Source organism: Lactuca sativa, chromosome 1 (assembly GCF_002870075.4).
Source record: "Lactuca sativa cultivar Salinas chromosome 1, Lsat_Salinas_v11, whole genome shotgun sequence".
Classification (NCBI taxonomy): Eukaryota; Viridiplantae; Streptophyta; class Magnoliopsida; order Asterales; family Asteraceae; genus Lactuca; species Lactuca sativa.
This window is the reverse complement of record NC_056623.2, coordinates 6503284-6523248: the sequence shown is the minus strand read 5'-3', so window position 1 is coordinate 6523248 and position 19965 is coordinate 6503284.

Below are 19965 nucleotides of genomic sequence, written 5' to 3'. Positions count from 1 at the left end.
TTGCTTTAGGTCATCCGGTTGTCATCATTGACGTGACATAATGACGTGTCAGAAGCGAAAAAAGTGGCGTAAAAGATACTATGTTTTCATTTTTTCGTGATTTTGAAACTAAGTTTTCAATCTCTTCTAATTTTGACACTAAGTTTTCGATTTTGTCCAATTCGCAACATAAATGAAATAAACATATATAAAGACATAATTGCTCCATTTACCCTATAATATAACAAAATATATGTATAATATATTGAAAAAAAATATGTAAATGAAATAAACATGTGTAAATACATAATTGCTCCATTTTATGTACTTCGTTTTCTTTATCTTTTCAAACTCATTACCGCTCTCCTCAAATGGGTTTTCATCACTTTCTTCCGACCACCCAAGAACCTCAAAAACTAAGGTTCGTGGACTATCATCGCCGGAGAAACCAGCAACATCGACAAAGCCTTTGCCTTCCAACTAGCTCAAAAGGGTCTTCACCTAATATTATAATTTCTTAAAATTGATTTGTATATGAGTGATATTCCTATAATTGGGTATATTTGTCAAAGTATAATGTATATGAGTGATATTCCTATAATTGGGTATATTTGTCAAAGTATAATGCTATAATAGGAAAATAATTGAAAGTAGGATGTTATAATAAACGAATCGAAGTGCATTACAAAAATGTTCCTTGTGTAAGAAAGTTACATGAACACCTGTATAGAAAAGTTATAGAAACAGTCCCTATATGTGAGACAAGTTTACAAAAATGTTCTCTCAAGAAAAAAAATTTGTAATTTTATCTCGAATTCAGAGACATTTCTTTGTATATGAATTATATTGCAATACCCTTGCAATAATTGGGTATGTTTCTAAAAATACAATGCTATAAACAAGTCAATTAAAGTACATTACAAAAATGGTCCCTATGTAAGAAATTTACAAAGTGACTTTTGCACCACTTTTTTCGCTTTTGACACGTCATCATGCTGTAACAATTGGATGACCTGAAGCAAACCGGTCAACTAGTCAGAATTGCAGCAAATTTAAACATGGTCACTTAATTATAACAGAAAAAACATGGTGTCAAATTAAAAAAAAAAAAAGTGAAAAGTTAATGACTTTTGTGCCATTTACTCTTCTTTAAAAGTTCATGGCTACTTTGGTATAGGGGTGAACATTTGGACCGGATCGACTCGGCTTGACTCTTTGATCGGACCAGTTTTAAAGAAACGTGGACCTTGGACCAGACCTATTGAGGCTTACTGGGTCTGGTTCCCGGTTCTTCGACGTAACAGTGAACATTTGGATCGAACCGAACTGGACCGACTCTTGGATCGGACCTATTTTGCAGAAATTTGTGGACTTTGGACTGGCCCTGTTGAGGTCCAGGTCCCGATCCGGTTTCCAGTTCGGTCTAGAGGTCTAAATGCTCACTCGTACTTTGGTATAAATAAACGTAGTTGAAAAAAAATGTTTATATCAAATTTTGGTTTTCTTCAAAATATAAGGTAACACATAAAACTCAACTTGAAATTTTCAGAATTATATTATACAAAAACCCGATTATTTTTGCATCAACGTGAATATGTAGATTTATTCAAAACAATAATTTTAACAAACATAATTACAACAATAAAAGATAATGCTTACAAAATTAGAGTAACTTAACAAACAATAGTATTAGTGAGAATCTATATTTGTATGCAATATCCTCCCTAATAAATGAAAAGAGTTTTGCAACATGTCACTTTCTCATTAACTTGGACACATGTCATTTTTTGGTATTTTTGAATAGATGTTTTTTCCATTTGTCATTTTTCTCATTGTTTATCTTTTCTTAATTAACACATCAAATTTCAAATTTAAATAAATTTTTGTTTAAACTTTTATATTTAATTTTTTTGTTTTATCAAATCTGTATAACATACGGTCACACAACTAGTTTGTATTATTTTGTATATATCTTTTTCTTGTTGAATCGTAGAGTTTTGATTTTTTTTTTGACCATATTTGGACATTTTGCTTAATTTTTGTCTGAATTTTGATATTTGGCTATTTTGTTTAATTTTTGTCTAAATCTTGAAACAAAATTATGAGATTTGTTGAAATTTCATCTTTTTTCTGTATGTTTATTTTTCTATTTTTTTTTTCTTTCTTTCTATTTTTTGGTAAGTACATACATAATATGAATGTAAAATTCAGTTTAAATTGAGGACCACTAATATTGGGTTATTCTTTGTCGGAGATGCCTCGGGCCACTATTCTATTTCGTCTCATGAGGGTAACTTTTTATTTTTATTTTTTTGCTACTACTGAAAACAAATTGTACAATTAGTATTAGGGTCAACATCAAAGAAATGTAATGCACAAAATTTTAGTCTCAATTTTGTTGCCACTACTAATATAAATTCATGTGTAATATTAATGAGCAAAACCAATTTTGGTTGCCTATGTCGATTCGATTGCGTTCATATTAATGTGACTTATTTTGTTTTTAAGATTATCAAACCAAACTTTCAATATTTTATGCCTAAAACGAACAAACCAAAAGAATGTTTAGATTTATTCAACTAGCAAGCTAAAAGAAGGATGTGTATTACGGAAATGGTAGCAAGGCACACAAATAACTCTAAAATATTAGGCACGTTCCCAACCAATTTCAAATGTCTAGCACGTGGGTTTTGTTTTCTGAAACAAAAATGATATTCTTTCAATTAACGTTTAAAAATTTACATAACATATTAATAACAGATTTATATCAAAGAACTTTTACAATAACATATCTTGTTTTACATTAATTTAATTAATGAAAAACCACTCATATTATTTTACAAAAAATAACGATCAAGTCCCAAAAATATATTTTTGAATAGAAAATCCAAGAAACCAACAAAAATTTTCATTTTAGTTCATTTTGACATGTTCAGTAGGTCGTTAGACTAAATTGTTAGTTTTTTTTTCTCAAAATAATGAGACTTTTCTATAGATTTTCTCAAAATTTATATATAATGTATAAACGTATTTACATGTATTTTTATATAATTTTTTTTTTTATGTATTTATGTATTTTTTAAGTTATATATATATATATATATATATATATATATATATATATATATATATATATATATATATATATATATATATATTTACATTTTTTATGTATTTTAAGTGTATAAATGTATATTTTACGTATTTATATGAATTTTTTAAAGTATTTTACATATTTTTATGTGCTTTGGTATATTTTTTCACACACACACACACACACACACACATATATATATATATATATATATATATATATATATATATATATATATGTTTTAAGTACTTTTTAAAGTATTTTTAAGTATATATTTATGTATTTTGGTATATGTTTTTATGTATTTATGTATTTGTAACACCTTGTTTCAAGATGATTCTTAATTCAGGATTTGTGGACCAAATTTTGATCATGAAAAGACTTTGGGCTTTGAGGAATTTAAGTTTGGACCTTATTGAAGGTTAATAATATTGATTGTGATATCTAAGCCCTTGATTCACGTGCTAAAACCATAGGTTATAAAAAGGAAAGTTATAGGTCGATCTTCTTGCATAGACTATGTTTTTTGTTCGGCATGTTTTAATCCAAAGGTAGATAGGATTGTGAGGTTCGTCGATACCTTTCTATGCATATAAAGAACGCCGAAATCGAAGTTGAAACGAAGAAGTTATGGTTGTTTGAAGTTGAGCGGGAGAGAGAAGTTTTGCCATACGCAGGGCGTAGTGTAGCTACGTATGGCGTAGTGACTGATGGAGGAACGTGTTCTTAATGATCTACGCTTAATGTAGATTTAGCTACGCAAAGGCGTAGCCGCTACCGACCAAAACCCTAATTAAGGGGTTCTAAGCCTTATTTAAAGGCTCTAATCCCTTGGGAGCCTTCCTATGCTCAGCCTCCACCTTCATTTGCAGTAACCTCAAAACCATAGCCATATTGTGAGGATTTTAAAGCATTTGAGTGATTCCTTGTGTGCTTTGTGAAGAAGGAGGTCATTGAAGGTGTGCTTGGGAGTCCATAGCTTGTAGATACAGACTTTACTATTCTTTTGTTGGGTCACTCATTTGTATAGATTTGATGATGCAAAATGTATACTTCATAGTTATATTTTATATGTTCATTGTAGACAATCAGTATTGTCTAAGTAAGTGTAAATGGTATAACTAAGACAAGCTGATATGTCAAAGCTAGTTTAGTTAGTTAATCTGAAGATATGTTGATGAAATTTCATTTGTCGAAGACTGAAGAACATCCCTTGTTGACTAAAAGACCCTGAAGACTCTATCAGCACCAAAGTCATGAAGACACCATCTACTGAAGACCGATCGGTATGTCTAGACACTGATGGTTGTACATTGATGACACACTGTTTGTATGTATACTGGGCGGGCTCGATGATGAGCGGGGCCCATATATGTTTGATATGTATGGTATGTGGTATTTTGAGGAACTCACTAAGATTTGTGCTTATGGTTTTTAGTTTATGTTTCAGGTACATCTTGTTTGAAAGGGAAAAGCCCAAGATGTTGTTTTGATACACTTTGATTCACCATGGTTTCTATGATGTTGTTTTGGATAATGGCTTTATTAATTTAAAAATCAAAACTTTTAGTCTTAATTTTTTGGATGGTAGACATAACACACAACCTAATTAAATTCAGCTAATCTCTTTTATAAAATAAAAATCAAAATCAAATGTAACACCGGGTTCCTGGTATGTATTTAATTATAATTTATTCATTTTTATAAAGTAACTCGACGAGTTGGAAGCCCCAAACTTGTCGAGTATAGACTAGAAGGGACGCGAGTTTTAATCAACCTACTTGACGAGTTGAGAGCCCTCAACTCGACGAGTAGGGCTGTCGGAATGAAACCCTAATTCAGGGTTTTGCACCCTATCTAAGCATCTTAATCCCCACTTGCTGGCCTCATTTCCAGCCTCCAAGTCCTAAACCCTAGATTCAGAAACCGTAATGCATTTGTGAGCTTGTGAGCCATTTTTGAGTGAATCTTGGTGTGTTTTGAAGCTTGTGAAGGAAGGAGAAGCTTGGGGATTCAAGAATAAGCTAGTAGATCCATAGAATCGATCTCATTCTCATCATTTTCTGGTAATCAAGTCTCAAACTTGCTTTGTAGCTTCTTATATCTCTTTATTAGGTTTTTGGTCCAAAAAGATTGATCTTTGGGATGTGGACGTCCCAAATGAGTAAACCTTCATATCTAGAATCATGGAGGACTTTCATGGCATAAAGGTGCAAACTTTGTGACTATTGAAGCCCCATGCAAGCCATAGGGTGTCATTTTGGTCTTTTAAACTCCAAAGGGCCATGCATGTAGAGAATGGAGGAAGCTTACGTGTTCATATTGTGTTTAGGGTCTAGATCTGTGTTTGTAAGCTTTAGTTTGGAATATGGATGGCTTGTGGACCAAGATCTAGGTCCTAAGGAGTTAGGGTTTGAGCTAAAACAACTATTTGAGGGTATTAACGGGTAAAGTTGGAAACTTTTCCCTTAAAAGGATGTTTTCAGTGTATGGGTGAAGTAAGGAGATTAGATCTAAATAATAGGGGCTTAATCCATTAAGATGGCCTAAACAGACTAAGGAACTCGGCGAGTCTAGAGAGGGACTCGACGAGTTGAGTCGATTTGTCCCGATCCTTTACAAGGAAGAACTCGACGAGTCTGTGAAGGGACTTGACGAGTTGACTCGTTTTATAACATCTGTGAGTAGTATGGGAACTCGGCGAGTCAAGGGGATGACTTGACGAGTTGAGTCAACTCAGGGTTTGACTTTGACACTGACTGGACGTTGACTTTGACTTTTACCAAGGTTGACCCGTGAAGGGGTTTTGATTATGGAGAGGTATCTAAGGGGTTGTTATGTATAGGGCGTAAGTAGAGCCGGTTGCAGAGCAGAGACACTTCAGCTATTCACACGACATTGAGGTGAGTTTTCTCCTATAGGAATGGGTCTATGGCACCAATGTCGGCCCATTTAGATGTTAGTAGTTCCGGACTACGGTCTAATGTCGAGTGGAGCCCGATGTAGATTCATATGTTTTCCGGATTATGCTGATGTCGGGGCGATCCCGAGGAATGCTTGTATGCTTGATGTCTTTGTGATTCTTGCATGTGTTTGTATTTGTATGTTTCTGGACTTCGGTCTGATGCCAGGGCGGTACCTGAGGAATGTCTGTATGCTTTTTGGACCTCGATCCGATGCTGGGTGTAACGCACGTGTTTCTGGGCTTGCCATTTTTAGCAATGTAATAGTCTAGGTTAACCTTTGTAACCCATTTGAAATAATAAGAATGTATTATTTGCGAATTATGTGTTTTATACTTATCTGCTTAATTATGTGATTTGATTTAATCAAGAATAAAAATAAGCGTAAAAATGAAATGTTATATAAACCCGATATCAATGCACGAAGATGTAGTGGTTGAGACGAGGTTTCTGAAAATATAAAGAATGCTGAAATCCGGGTTATAACGAAGAAGTTATGACCTGTCGAAGTTTCGCGACAAAACCGGTGTGGCACAGCGTGACATAAATAGTGAATTTACGAAGGAGTGATATTTAGCCTTAATGATCAACACGAAATACGTAGATAATGTTGAACCGAGAGCGTGCATAAAAAGAACGCCTAAATCTGACTTCGTATGAGGAAGTTATGATTTTTCGAAGTTTCAGCTTAGCAGTAGACAGCCCAAAAGTTCGAATTGAGATCGAGCGAGTTTTAGCCGCAACTTTCTAAACGAGAATCGAAGATCTCGTCAATGGTAGTGCAACGACAGAAAGAGGGACGAAAACGGACGTCAAACGAAGTTTTTCTGTCCCGCCTACTAAAAATAAATAATAAAAATAAAGTCAAAATTAGCCGACGGAGTCTAAATTAAAGTTGTAGAGTATGGTCTGATCTACGCGTGGATATAAAGAACGTCGAAAACGGAGCTCATATGCGAAAGTTACGCAATTTAAAAGTTTGACGAGTCAAATTACGCCGAGCGTAATTTGAGTACGCCCAGCGTACTCGGATGAGTGCAAGTTGCCTAAGCAATACTCGAGTGCCACTAAGTGACACATGCAGTGACATTGAGTACGCCCAGTGTAAGGCTTGGTATGCCCAGCGTAATCCCAGACCCAACACCCTATAAATAGAAACCGAGATCAGCCATTTTCCTTGCCATCTTTCTTTCTTTCTCTCTAGTTTTAGCTTTGGTTTGCGTGTCAATTATATCCCAAAGCCCCGGTATCATTCCCGAGTCCCGAAGCAAGTTCTGAAGTCTTGAAGATCCTAAGAAGCGTTATTTCCGAGCCGCAGCTCTGCCCGCAAGAAGCCTGGTTTACGTGAAGATCTTCCCGAGTTACGAAGAAACACTACTTGTGCAAGCCGTAGTGCTGCCCGATCATCTTCTGATCAAGTGAGTGTATAGTCCCTTTCAAATACACGATTTTATACAAGTAATCGTTGAATGTATTTAAGAATACGGGTTGTGTGAGGGTATTATTATTACCTTCTAACACATAGAATTATATGACTCTCCTTGAAATTTCTTGTTATGTGTTTACGTATTTACTTGCTATTTGGATGGAGTATTGAAAGAGCATGTTAAACAATTTTTTTCAAACTAGTTATAAAACATGTATATTTTTATCTACTAATGCGTTGGGTAGAACATGGGTAGACAGTTGGTTTGCAATGAAATAAATTGATGAGAGGCCTCGTTGTTGGTGTTATTCTAGTCATTCAGCAGAGTATGGATGACGACCACAGACTATTCTAGACTGTCCAGTGGAACACTGGCAGGATCATAACATGTAGGTATTGTGGGCTTGATGTCCACCGGTGTACTCTAATCCCCCACATGGTTGCCTTTAGGACACTTATTGTTGAGGAAGCCCCTCTGCAGTAATGTCCGTCCCGATGAAAATCCTAGATTAGGTCCCTTGAGATAGATGTTATTTTAGGGACGTAAAGTGATGATAATGTGAATGGGTAATCGGGTTATTGTTGATTGTTGAATTAAATATAATTATTTATTGTGGGTTGAAAACCCTATATGCTCACCAGGCCCCCAAGCCTGACCCACTAAGTTTATTTGTATTACACGAAGTGGCGCAAAGACATAAGATGGATGAATCATCAAGTTCTTTTGTTTACAAGTCTGTATATGTATATATTTGTTGAATGACTTGTAATATTATCGTTTATACTTTATGGTCTGTATCGGAACATGACATCCCGATTTTTGATTATGAAATGAAATTATATTTCTTTATGAAATGTTTTGATAAAAATCTATTTTATAATGTTTTGTTTTTGGGAACAAATCCCGCATCTCTTTTAAAATCAAAATTATTTACTCTGAAAATGTTTAAAAAGCATAAATGAAACTGGTCTTTTCTGGCCGAGATTTTGGGGATGTCACACCGGGCGAGGCCCGTGGAATTTGTATATGTTACGTTATGTGATAGAGTTTATGTGTTTTATTTGATATGCTCATATGTATGCCAAGCTAGGCTCGATGCTTGGCGGGGCCCGATGCCAGACACGGTCCGATGTCGGGCGGGGCCCGATGTAGCTGGGCGGGGCCCATGATGTGTTTAATTAATATGTGTATGGTATGTGGTAGTTTGGGGAGCTCACTAAGCTTCATGCTTACGGTTTTCAGTTTTGGTTTCAGGTACTTCAGACAGCAAAGGGAAGAGCTCGGGATGACTGCAGTGCACACACCATGTTTTTAGCCTGGGATGTTTATACTTTGATATATTTGACAAATGTTTATGATATTTTGAGATATATGATTTATGGTTTTTAAGTGATGAATCGTTAACTAAGGCTTTATTTATGATTTAGAAAATGAAAATTTTGGACCGTATTTTTGGGATGTTTCAAGTTGGTATCAGAGCCTTGGTTTGAGGGATTCGGGCACACTCTTGGGTGTGTCTGAACTCAAATTGAGGACTTGGTATAGAATTTTTACAGAAAAACCATTTTTATAAAAGGATTTTAAAAAGAGAAAAGGGTGTGGTGCATGCAATTAGCCGAGCTCAAGTAAGTTCTCCGAAATTACCCATACAAGTTTGATATGATATGATATGATTATTTGAACAGCATGCTAGACTTGGGCTAAGGATCTAGGAAGGATGCCTTGTACTCCTACTTTATGTGAATGAGAAATGAATGCTAGATTAGGTTTGAGGATCTAGGAAGGATGCCTTGTATGCTAGTTATAGGGGCTTGTAGAACTGTATGCTAGTCCTGATTAGTCAGTAATATGATGGCCTGATTAGGTTATACTTGGTTATGGTTACTCGATGCTCGAATGATGATTGCTTTGTGCATATAGGAGTCATAGTTATCTTTAATTAACTAGTAAATGAATACGTTAAGTTACATATTATGAGGACTAAATAATTTGAGAAGGCTAGGTTTTAATGCAATTGTGTAGCTCTTGTTTGAGTCCTAATTGTTGTAGTGTGAGACATCACATTCGAAGAATTATCTAGTCTTAGTAATATGTAATTGTATTTGCGAGCTAGTTAGGGAAAGGTAGCAGGGACTTCTTATGCACCTGATGGCGGAGAGTAGGTTGGAGATTACCCTAGGGCAAGCCTAGGAAGAGATTAGCACGTGAAGCAGTAGTACTAGAAGGGAATTGGTGGAGTCGAGGCAATTCTTGAGGAAAGTACAAATAAATATGGAAGGTAGTATGGGCTCGTACTACTGAAAGCAGAGGATCCATACTCGAATCAAGGAGGGCTGAGATGAATCCAGGGAACTGGTAGTGTGTGAGATCCCTCAATTATGATGAGTTTATGATGATTTTTATGGTGTATTTTTAGTATCGTGACATTACGCACTAGACCAGTTGGTAGTTCAGGCGCTGGTGAGGGATCAGGCTCGGGCTCTGGAGCCGGGCAGCTAGATGAGCAGACGAGAGAGTTCATTTCATCTGAGGTCATGTGTAGCATTATCGATCAAACTCCTGTGATCTTCGGTATGATCAAGGAGGGTATCTTGGAGCTTTTGGACGAGAGGTTGAGTGCTTTTCGCACCGAGGTGGCGGCTATGATAAGGTTGCGCACGTTGACTTTCAAGGAGTTCAGAGCTTGTGGAGCTCCCGATTATGATGGGGCACGGGACCCCATCGCTAGCAGGTGGTGGTTGGATGATGTTGCCAACGCCTTTCATACGAGCAGATGTCCCGAGGGGGACAAGGTCCAACTTGCTTCTTGCCTCATGAAGGACAAGTCGGGAGAGGTATTGGAGATGATTCCGCTATCGATGCGATGACCTGGAGTGATTTCTAGGCCAGGTTCAGGGCCGAGTTTGCACCTGTGATAGAGGTGCAATAGCTAGCGAGGGAGTTCCAGGATCTCTAGCAGACTACAGAGACAGTGGCCGAGATCACCGCCATGTTTAGGGAGAGGGCCCTTCTTGTTCCGCAGTATGTGGTGGATGAGGAGATGAAAAAGGCCTGATTGTGAGTCGTTACAGCTGCAAGACGCTGGAGGATATGATTGCGAGAGCTCGGGAAAGGGAGCTAGACTAGGAGATGGAGAGGAAGAGGAAACCGAATGGGATTTAGACAGAGAGTTTGGGCAAAAAGCCCAAGGTATCAGATCACCGATCGAGGAGCCAGCAGGGCCGCAGCCGTTATGGAAAGTGCGTCAAGATGCACGAGGGGGCGTGCAAGCCGGATAGGTCACATGAGCAGGGATTGTATTGCTACCATTACTACCGCCACTATTGAAGTTTCAGATATAATTTGCTTTCAGTGCAATCAGAGGGGCCACAAGAGGTCCCAGTGTCCGAGTTTAGCAGAAACAGGACAGGTGGTGGCAGTCGCTCCTGCCACATTGAGGATTACAGATGGCCGTCAGGGCCGGGCAGAGGTGTCTACAACAAGGATCAGGGGTTTTCAGCTGACTGCAGAGGAGGCACGTGCAACTCCCGATGTTGTGACTGGTATTTATCCTCTCTTTATCTCTTTATTTATATTGATTGTAACTCATGTTTATGTATTTTTTTATAGGATCGTTCTTAGTGAATGACATATTTGCTCTGGTTTTCTTCGATTCGGGGGCTACCCGATCTTTTCTGTCGCTCGCACTTAGCAAGCGATTTATTGGAGCTCCGGGGGAGATGGATTACCCACTTGATGTAGAGATAGCGTATGATAGGATCATTCAGGCTGCAAGGTTTCATTAGGAATGTACATTGCAGTTGTTTGATGAGCATTTTTCAGTAGATTTGGTCCCTATTCCCCTGCGAGGGAATAAGGTTATTGTGGGTATGGACTGGTTGAGTCCCAATGGGGCAGTGATCGACTGCGAGTAGCAGCTAGTGAGAGTTCGGACTCCTAGTGGGGGGGGGGGGGGGTTAGTGATTCAGAGCGAGAGGCCGCAACGTGGGTTAACTCTATGGTTAGCAGCAAAGGCGAGGCGCTACCTTCAACAGGGATGTGCAGGTTATGTCGCATATGTTATGGATACCCGAGATAAGGGTAAGGCGACAATGCATGATGTACCGACCGTACAAGAGTACCCTGGCGTGTTCCCAAAGGATTTTCTTGGGGTGCCTCCGGAGAGGCAGATAGGGTTAAGGATTGACCTAGTTCCTAGTACGACTCCGATAGCCATGGAACCGCATCAGTTGGCTCCTCTCGAGATGCAGGAGTTGTCTACACAGCTGCAGGAGTTGTTAGACAAGGAATTTATCAGGCTGAGTAGTTCGCCATGGGGAGCCTCGATCCTGTTTGTGAAGAACAAGGACGGGTCACATTGGATGTGCATAGATTACCGGGAGCTAAACAAAGTAACAGTGAAGAGCCATTATCCTCTCCCGAGGATTGATGATTTGTTTGAACAACTTCAGGGAGCATCTTGGTTCTCCAAGATTGATCTACAGTCAGGTTATCACCAGATGCGAGTCGGGGACGACGATGTGCAGAAGACAACTTTTCGGACTCGCTATGACCACTATGAGTTCGTGGTGATGCCGTTTGGGCTCACCAATGCACCTTCTGCGTTCATGAATCTCATGAACCGCGTGTGCAGACCGATGTTGGACTGATCTGTGATAGTCTTTATAGATGATATATTGGTTTATTCCAAGGCTTAGGAGCAGCACGAGTAGCACCTAAGGGAGGTGCTGGAGACACTGAGGAAGGAGAGAATTTTTACAAAGTTCTCCAAGTGTGAGTTCTGGTTGTGCGATGTGCAGTTTCTGGGGCACCTTGTCAACCAGAAGGGTATTCTTGTCGATCCGGCCAAGATAGAGGTTGTGATGCGGTGGGAGGTTCTGAGGTCTCCATCCGAGATTCTGAGTTTTCTTGGTCTAGCATGTTATTATCGGAGATTCATCCAGGAATTCTCCAAGATTGTTGTTCCTTTGACCCGGATGACCAATAAGTCGGTGACATTCCCCTCGGGACCTGAGTAGCAGGCAGCCTTCGAGTCTCTCAGACAGTGATTGTGCGAGGCACCGATTCTGACCCTGCCAGAGGGCATATATGATTTCGTGGTTTACTGTGACGCTTCGATCACATGTATGGGTGAAGTACTGATGCAGTGGGGGCATGTTATAGCGTACATTTTGAGGCAGTTGAAGCCTCATGAGGCTAACTACTTGATGCATGATTTAGAGCTGGGGGCTGTGGTTTTCTCCCTCAAGATTTGGCGATATTACCTCTATGGGGTTCGTTGTACCATTTACACGGACCACAAGAGTTTGAGGTACCTCATGAATCAGCCGAATCTGAACATGAGACATCGTCGGTGGTTAGATGTGGTGAAGTACTATAATTTTAAGATCCTCTATCACCCAGTGAAGGCCAATGTGGTGGCCAATGCTCTGAGTCGCAAGGCAGTGGCGGATCTGATCCGAGAGGCGCTGGTCGAGGGTATGAAGGAAGAGCGTTGGAAGTGTGAGCGGATGATAGGCCAGGTGGCCACATTTTACTATGACTGTCGTGGTTTGTTGACCCTGCATGGGAGGACCTGGGTTCCCTACTGGGGAGGAGTACGTTATGTACTGATGGAGGAGGCCCATAAGTCTAGGTTCTCCATCCATCCCAGGGCTACGAAGATTTATCGGGATCTTCGCCTTGATTATTGGTGGCCTTGCATGAAGCGGGATATAGCATGGTACGTAGAGCGGTGCTTGACTTATTGGAAAGTCAAGGCCGAACAACAGTGGCCTCACGGCAAGATGCAACCATTGGAGATTCCCGTGTGGAAATGGGAAGATATCACTATGGATTTCATCACGAAGCTTCACAGGACCGCACGTGGATTAGATTCGATTTGGGCCATCATGGATTGGTTGACCAAGACTGCTCATTTTATCCATATACAGGAGAGCATATCGACTGGGAAGCTGGCCGAGATCTACGTACGAGAGGTGGTGGCACATCATGGAGTGTCGGTCTCGGTTGTGTCAGACCGAGATGTTCGTTTTACTTCCACGTTTTGTAAGTGGTTTCATGACGAGATGGGTACTCGTCTCCACTTCAGCACCGCTTTCCATCCCCAGACAGATAGGTAGAGTGAGAGGACGATTTAGACTCTCGAGGACATGCTACACGCATGTGTATTGGATTTCGGTGGCATTTGGCATACGTATCTTTTGTTAGCGGAATTTTTGTATAACAACAGTTACCATGCTAACATAGAGCGACCTCCCTTCGAGATGATTTACGGGAGGAAGTGTAGGACCCCAATTTATTGGGGCGAGATCGGTCAAAGAGTTATGGGGAGGACTGAGGTGGTACTCAAGACCACCGAGATGATCCAGCAAGTCCGGAGCAGGCTCTAGACTGCTCAGAGCCGGCAGAAGAACTACACCGACAAGTGCCGTTCAAACATGGATTTCCAGGTGGGGGATATGGTTCTTCTGAAGGTGTGATAGATGCATTTTACGCATCTATTTTGCATGTTTAATTCCGTCATTTCATAACATTCTACTTCATAGTTCTTGCATTTAGTTAATTATTTGGGCAACTGCATATTTCATTAAGAATGTTGGGTACTTCACTATTTTTGATTTATTTTGTAGGAATTATGGAGCATGGAACTTGGATGCATGGAACATGGAGCATGGAACTTGGAACTTGGAGCTTTGGATCTAGAAGAGAAGAGGGACCGGTCAATCCATGAAAGAAAACATGAAGACATAACCCGAGTCATTGTTGCATTGTCATCATAGCAAAGGACTACGTTTGGAACATAGTTCTTGTCACACCGACACGAGTTGTGTTTGTCCTTTCTCATCTTACATTTGAGCAACATGACTTGTGGTGAAGCTAGCCTGAAGATAGAGCCAACAGTGATGACTTATTGGACTTTTAGCAAAAAGCATGGGCCATGCCAAAAACACATGGTCAAGACAAATGGCCATGCCAAAAACACATGGGCAAAAGGCATGGCCATGCTAAAAACGCATGGCCATACGGAAAGCACGTGAGCTTTATTAAAAATAAGGAGGACGTCGCCATTTCACAGAGAGACGGTTTTGGGAGCAGTTCTAGCGATCTTGGGTAATTTTGGGAGATTCCTTGGAGATTTTGAGAAGACCAAATCATTGCAAACACTTTTAATTTCATTTTAGTAAGCATTAAGCATTTCAATTCGATCTTTATTCTTGTTTGATTTGTTCTTAGCCATGTGTGGCTAAGAAACCCTAGTTTCTAGTTCTTGTTCAAAACATGTTGATTGCTTGACTTGAAGCATATGATTTGATGTTTGATTTGTGATTCTATTCTAGTGATTATGTTTTTGTTTAAACTAGAATCCTTGAATTTGATTTGTGTTTGATTGACCACTTTCATGAATTGAATTTTTGTGTAGTTAATTAAATTTTTGGACACCTAATCGTTCTATTAAATTAATATTTGGTAAAAAGCAATAAATTTTCTTATTGTAAAACATATATCACCTGTTTTCACACTTCCGAGCATACAAGAAGAAATGAACATTGTTGGGAAACTTGTACAAAACTTAATGTGGTTTTTTAATACATTCTAAGAACGTGTTTAGGTTGAATTAGTAAAGCTAGGTCTAGCCAAATAGCGTGTTTTGGTTAGATAATTTGACAAGCGATAGGTATTAGAGCGTGTTAATATCTTTCAGTACCAACTTAGAATAACAATCATGAATTACATCAAGTCATAATCAAGTTGAACAAGAACATCGAGAACTAGAACGAGAACCATTCAATCAAATTGTTTACAAGTTTATTTCATTTTGTGCATGCCTTTAAAGTAGATTGTTATTTTATTATTTTACTTTTGCAAACAAAACCCCTTGTGACCAAAGTACCTTACGCAAAGAGGTATAGACTTTTATCTCGTGTCTTTGTGGTTCGACCTTGCTTGCATTGTACTACTTTTTAGTGCATTAAAGTGTATTTGGAGTCTGTTGTACCCCTGTTATTTGTTGGGTTTGACACACCTAACAAGGTGTCACCTTGGAAAGGTGTCACCCGATTCAGGAAGAGGGGCAAGCGGGGCCCCAGGTACATCGGTCCGTTTAGGGTTTTGGCCTGGGTGGGCCGGGTTGCGTATCGACTGGATCTAGCAGCCGAGCTCAATCAGATCCACAACACATTTCATGTCTCTCATCTGCAGAAGTGTTTAGTGGATGATTCCGCAATTGTGCCATTGGAGGATATTGAGGTGGACGACCGCCTGAATTACATTGAGAGACCAGTTGCAATTCGAGATCGGAAGACGAAGACCTTGAGGAACAAGGTGGTACAGTTAGTTAAGGTGCAGTGGCAGCACCGCAAGGGCTCGGAGTGGACTTTGGGAGCCAGAGGAGGAAATGGGGGAGCACTACCCAGAGATATTCGAGGCAACAGACTTCGAGGACGAAGTATGAGACAACTGGGGGAGAATTGTAACACCGGGTTCCTGGTATGTATTTAGTTATAATTTATTTATTTTTAAAGAGCAACTCGATGAGACCAAATCATTGCTAAAACCACTATTTGAGGGTATTAACGGGTAAAGTTGGAAACGTTACCCTTAAAAGGATGTTTTCAGTGTATGGGTGAATTAAGGAGCTTAGATCTGAAGAATAGGGGATTAATCCATTAAGATGGCCCAAACAAACTGAGGAACTTAGCGAGTCTAGAGAGGGACTCGACGAGTTGAGTCGATTTGTCCCGATCCTTTACAAGCAAGAACTCGACTAGTCTGTGAAGGGACTCGACGAGTTGACTCGTTTTATCACGTCTGTGAGTAGTATGGGAACTCAGCGAGTCAGGGGGATGAATCGATCAGTTGAGTCAACTCAAGGTTTGAATTTGACTGGACGTTGAATTTGACTTTGACTTTAATCAAGGTTGACCCATGAAGGGGTTTTGATTATGAAGCGATATCTAAGGGGTTGTTATGTATAGGGCGTGAGTAGAGCCGGTTGCAGAGCAGAGACACTTCAGCTATCACACGACATTAAGGTGAGTTTTCTCCTATAGGAACGGGTCTAAGGCACCAATTCTGGCCCGTTTAGATGTTAGTAGTTTCGGACTACGGTCCGATGTCGGGTCAGGCCCGATGTAGATTCATATGTTTTCTAGATTACAATCCGATGACGGTGCGGTCCCGAGGAATGCTTGTATTCTTGATGTCTTTGTGATTCTTGCATGTGTTTGTATTTGTATGTTTTCGGACTTCGGTCTGATGCTGGAGCGGTACCCGAGGAATGTCTGTATGCTTTCCGGACCTCGGTCCGATGTCGGGCGGGCCCCGAGGGATGTTTATATGTTATGTTATGTGATAGGGTTTATGTTTATTATTTGATATGATCATATGTATACCGAGATATGCTCGATGTCGGGCGGGGCCCGATGCCGGACACAGTCTGATGCCGGGCGGGGCCCAATGCCGGGAAAGGCCGATGTCAGGCATGGCCCGAAGTAGCTGGGCGGGGCCCATGATATGTTTATGTGATATGTGTATGGTATGTGGTAGTTTGGGGAGCTCACTAAGCTTCGTGCTTGTGGTTTTCAGTTTTGATTTCAGGTACTTCAGGTAGCAAAAGGAAGAGCTCGGGATAACTGCAATGCACACACCATGTTTTTAGGCTGGGATGTTTATACTCTGATATATTTGATAGATGTTTATAATATTTTGAGAAATATGATTTATCGTTTTTATGTGATGAATCGTTAACTAAGGTTTTATTTATAATTTAAAAATGAAATTTTTAGACCGTATTTTTGGGATGTTTCATCAAATATAGACCCCGAGACAGACGTAGAAAGGTTGAGTTGTTGCGACATCAATTTTTTCCGAACAAATCAAAAACAGTAGTGACACTCATATTTCAAGACGTTGCACCTAAAAGAAAAACAATCTTTTTTGTACTAATGGCTGGACGCAGACCCTTGAGCACCGCATAAGTCCGCCATTGTATAGACCCACCATTCTATTGTCGTGAAGACCCACCATTTTGTTTATTTGCTCGCCGAAATATGATGTCCCTTGATTTCATGTTCGCATGATAAGGAAAGCAAGGAATTGTATAAAAGTTATGTGAATCAATATTCATAAAGGCATATTTATGATTGGTGGAAGCTGAAATTTGCTGATGTTCATAACATGGGTTAGGAGGGTTTTTTTTTCAACTGACAGCCTTTCAACGGAGACATACAATAGTTTTTTCTTTCTGGTTTTTCAATTTTACTCAGTTAAAAACATTACGACAATATCTTCTGTTTGATCTTCAAGATGCGATTTCTCACCATGAACCATCATCACGAGATACCATGAAGGAAATCTATGCAATGGATCTGTGTGATTCTATGCTAATACATTTGATATTGATAACTTTAAACTGAATGTTTATGTTTGATATCTAACCCATTTGATATATGCTTTTAGTTATTTTGAGTTATTTTCTTGAGTTGCACCAAATAAAAGCATTTAAACAAGTAAGAACATATGTTGTGCATAAGAAAAAAGCTATAAAGAAACCTATAAGAAAAATACATATTGTACTATTACAGAAACAAATACAAATTTTCAGAGCACATTTAGTCATAGAAAAAAGTTCAACTGCAGAGCAAAAAAGAAAATCAAAGAAGTAATGCATAACAAAAGAAAAATCTTAGTTACGAGCGATGCAGAGAGGTGTTGGTAATTTGGATCATTAATATTATATAAGTGCAACGAATTAATTTGTTAACCAATGCAACCTTGATAAACATCGAACAAGTAATAGTGGTGTGGGGTGCACACTTGTTTGAGTTTATTAAAAATTGAAAGTATACTATCATTTAGGAGTGAAACCCGTGAAGCAATGGGGGTCCGGGGGCAGTGCCCTGCTAGCGGGGTCCAAATGGCTGAGCCCCTGGTTGGTGTAGAGCTAGTTCTTTGACCCTAGTTCTAGAGCTGTTTTTTTGGGTTAATATTGCTTTGTAAAAATGCATAGAAATATGAATTTTAGAAAACTAACACGAATTTTTGACCCGAGTTCTAGAATTGGTTTTAAGGTAGTTTGGTGATAGTTTTATGTCAATTTTCAGTTTTCAGATAGAGGTTATTTCCTATAACTACCAATCTGACAGTTTTTAGACATGAGGTTTTTTCTTTGTCATTCTTGTTTTTACATTGGTATACACAATATCATAATTATATCTTCATTCTTTGTTTTTGAAACACATACCGAGTTTTATCCGATCGAAAGATTTTGAGAATACCATCGAAATACTTTGATCTTAAAGTGGTCGGCAAAAACAAAATATCACCAGCGGAGGAGGGATACACCATGAGGAATGGGAAAATCGATGAGAAACATAAGCATGTGAACATGTGGAGGTAAATTTGTTTTTCCATTTTTTTTAAATAAAACTACAATTAATGGGTAAATATGTTTTAAAATAGACAAAATTGCAAACATGATCCTTATGGGTTCTCATTTTATGTGACTAAGGTCCAAACTTTTGAAAAGTTGCAGATTTGGTCCTATTTAACATGTTTTGTTGTGTTTTTGGTCACTTTCCAAATTAAAAAGACTACAATACTCCTCGCATTGTTTTTTATTATTTATTTATTTATTTTACATTTTAATACATTTTTTTAAATCCATTAGTCATTAAAAAAGCAAACCCACAATTTGTAACACATTTATTAAAATTTCTACTATATTTAAAATATAAAACAAACCCCACTCCACCCCAACACACCTTCCCTCCTGATGGTGAATTGTTTCACTAAGTGTATTTAAGTGTAATGGATTGACTTGTTAACCCAAATCAAGCTTGATGAATATTAAACAAGTAAGGAAAGTGCGAAGTGCACACTTGCTTACGTTTATTTAAGATTCAAAGTAGACCGTCACTTAGGGACGAAGCCTCTGAATGAATGGGGGTCTGGGGGTAGCACCCATGGGAGCAGGGTCCAAGGGGCGGCAACCCCTGGGGGTCCAAGGGGGAGGCTATATTGCTATATTAAAAATGCATCAGAAATCCGAATTCTTGAAAATAAACTCGAGTTTGACTTTGTTTTGACACTTATAGAAAAACCCAAATTTGTGATAGTTTTCAGACATAAAACTGTTTTAGTGACAATTTTCAGACATAAAACTGTCTTGTGACAGTTTTCTGATGAGAGAGGTACTTAACAAATTTTGGTCATAAATCTGGTACTTACAAAAATTCATAACAATCTACTTCTGTGTTCTCGTTTCTCATGCCGAGTCTTATCCAATTGAAGATTTAGGAATACCACCAAAATACTTCAATTTGAAAGTGATAATCACGATTCTCAAAATTCCAAGTGCTATTACACCCCAAATTTCTAACACCTCCTTCTCCTATTGTCTTCTCCGATGATAACCACCACTTCAAATGGAAATAAAAATGGAACCCTAAATGTATACAAATCTAAAAATCTAAAATTTACATGGCAAGTATTCCCTATA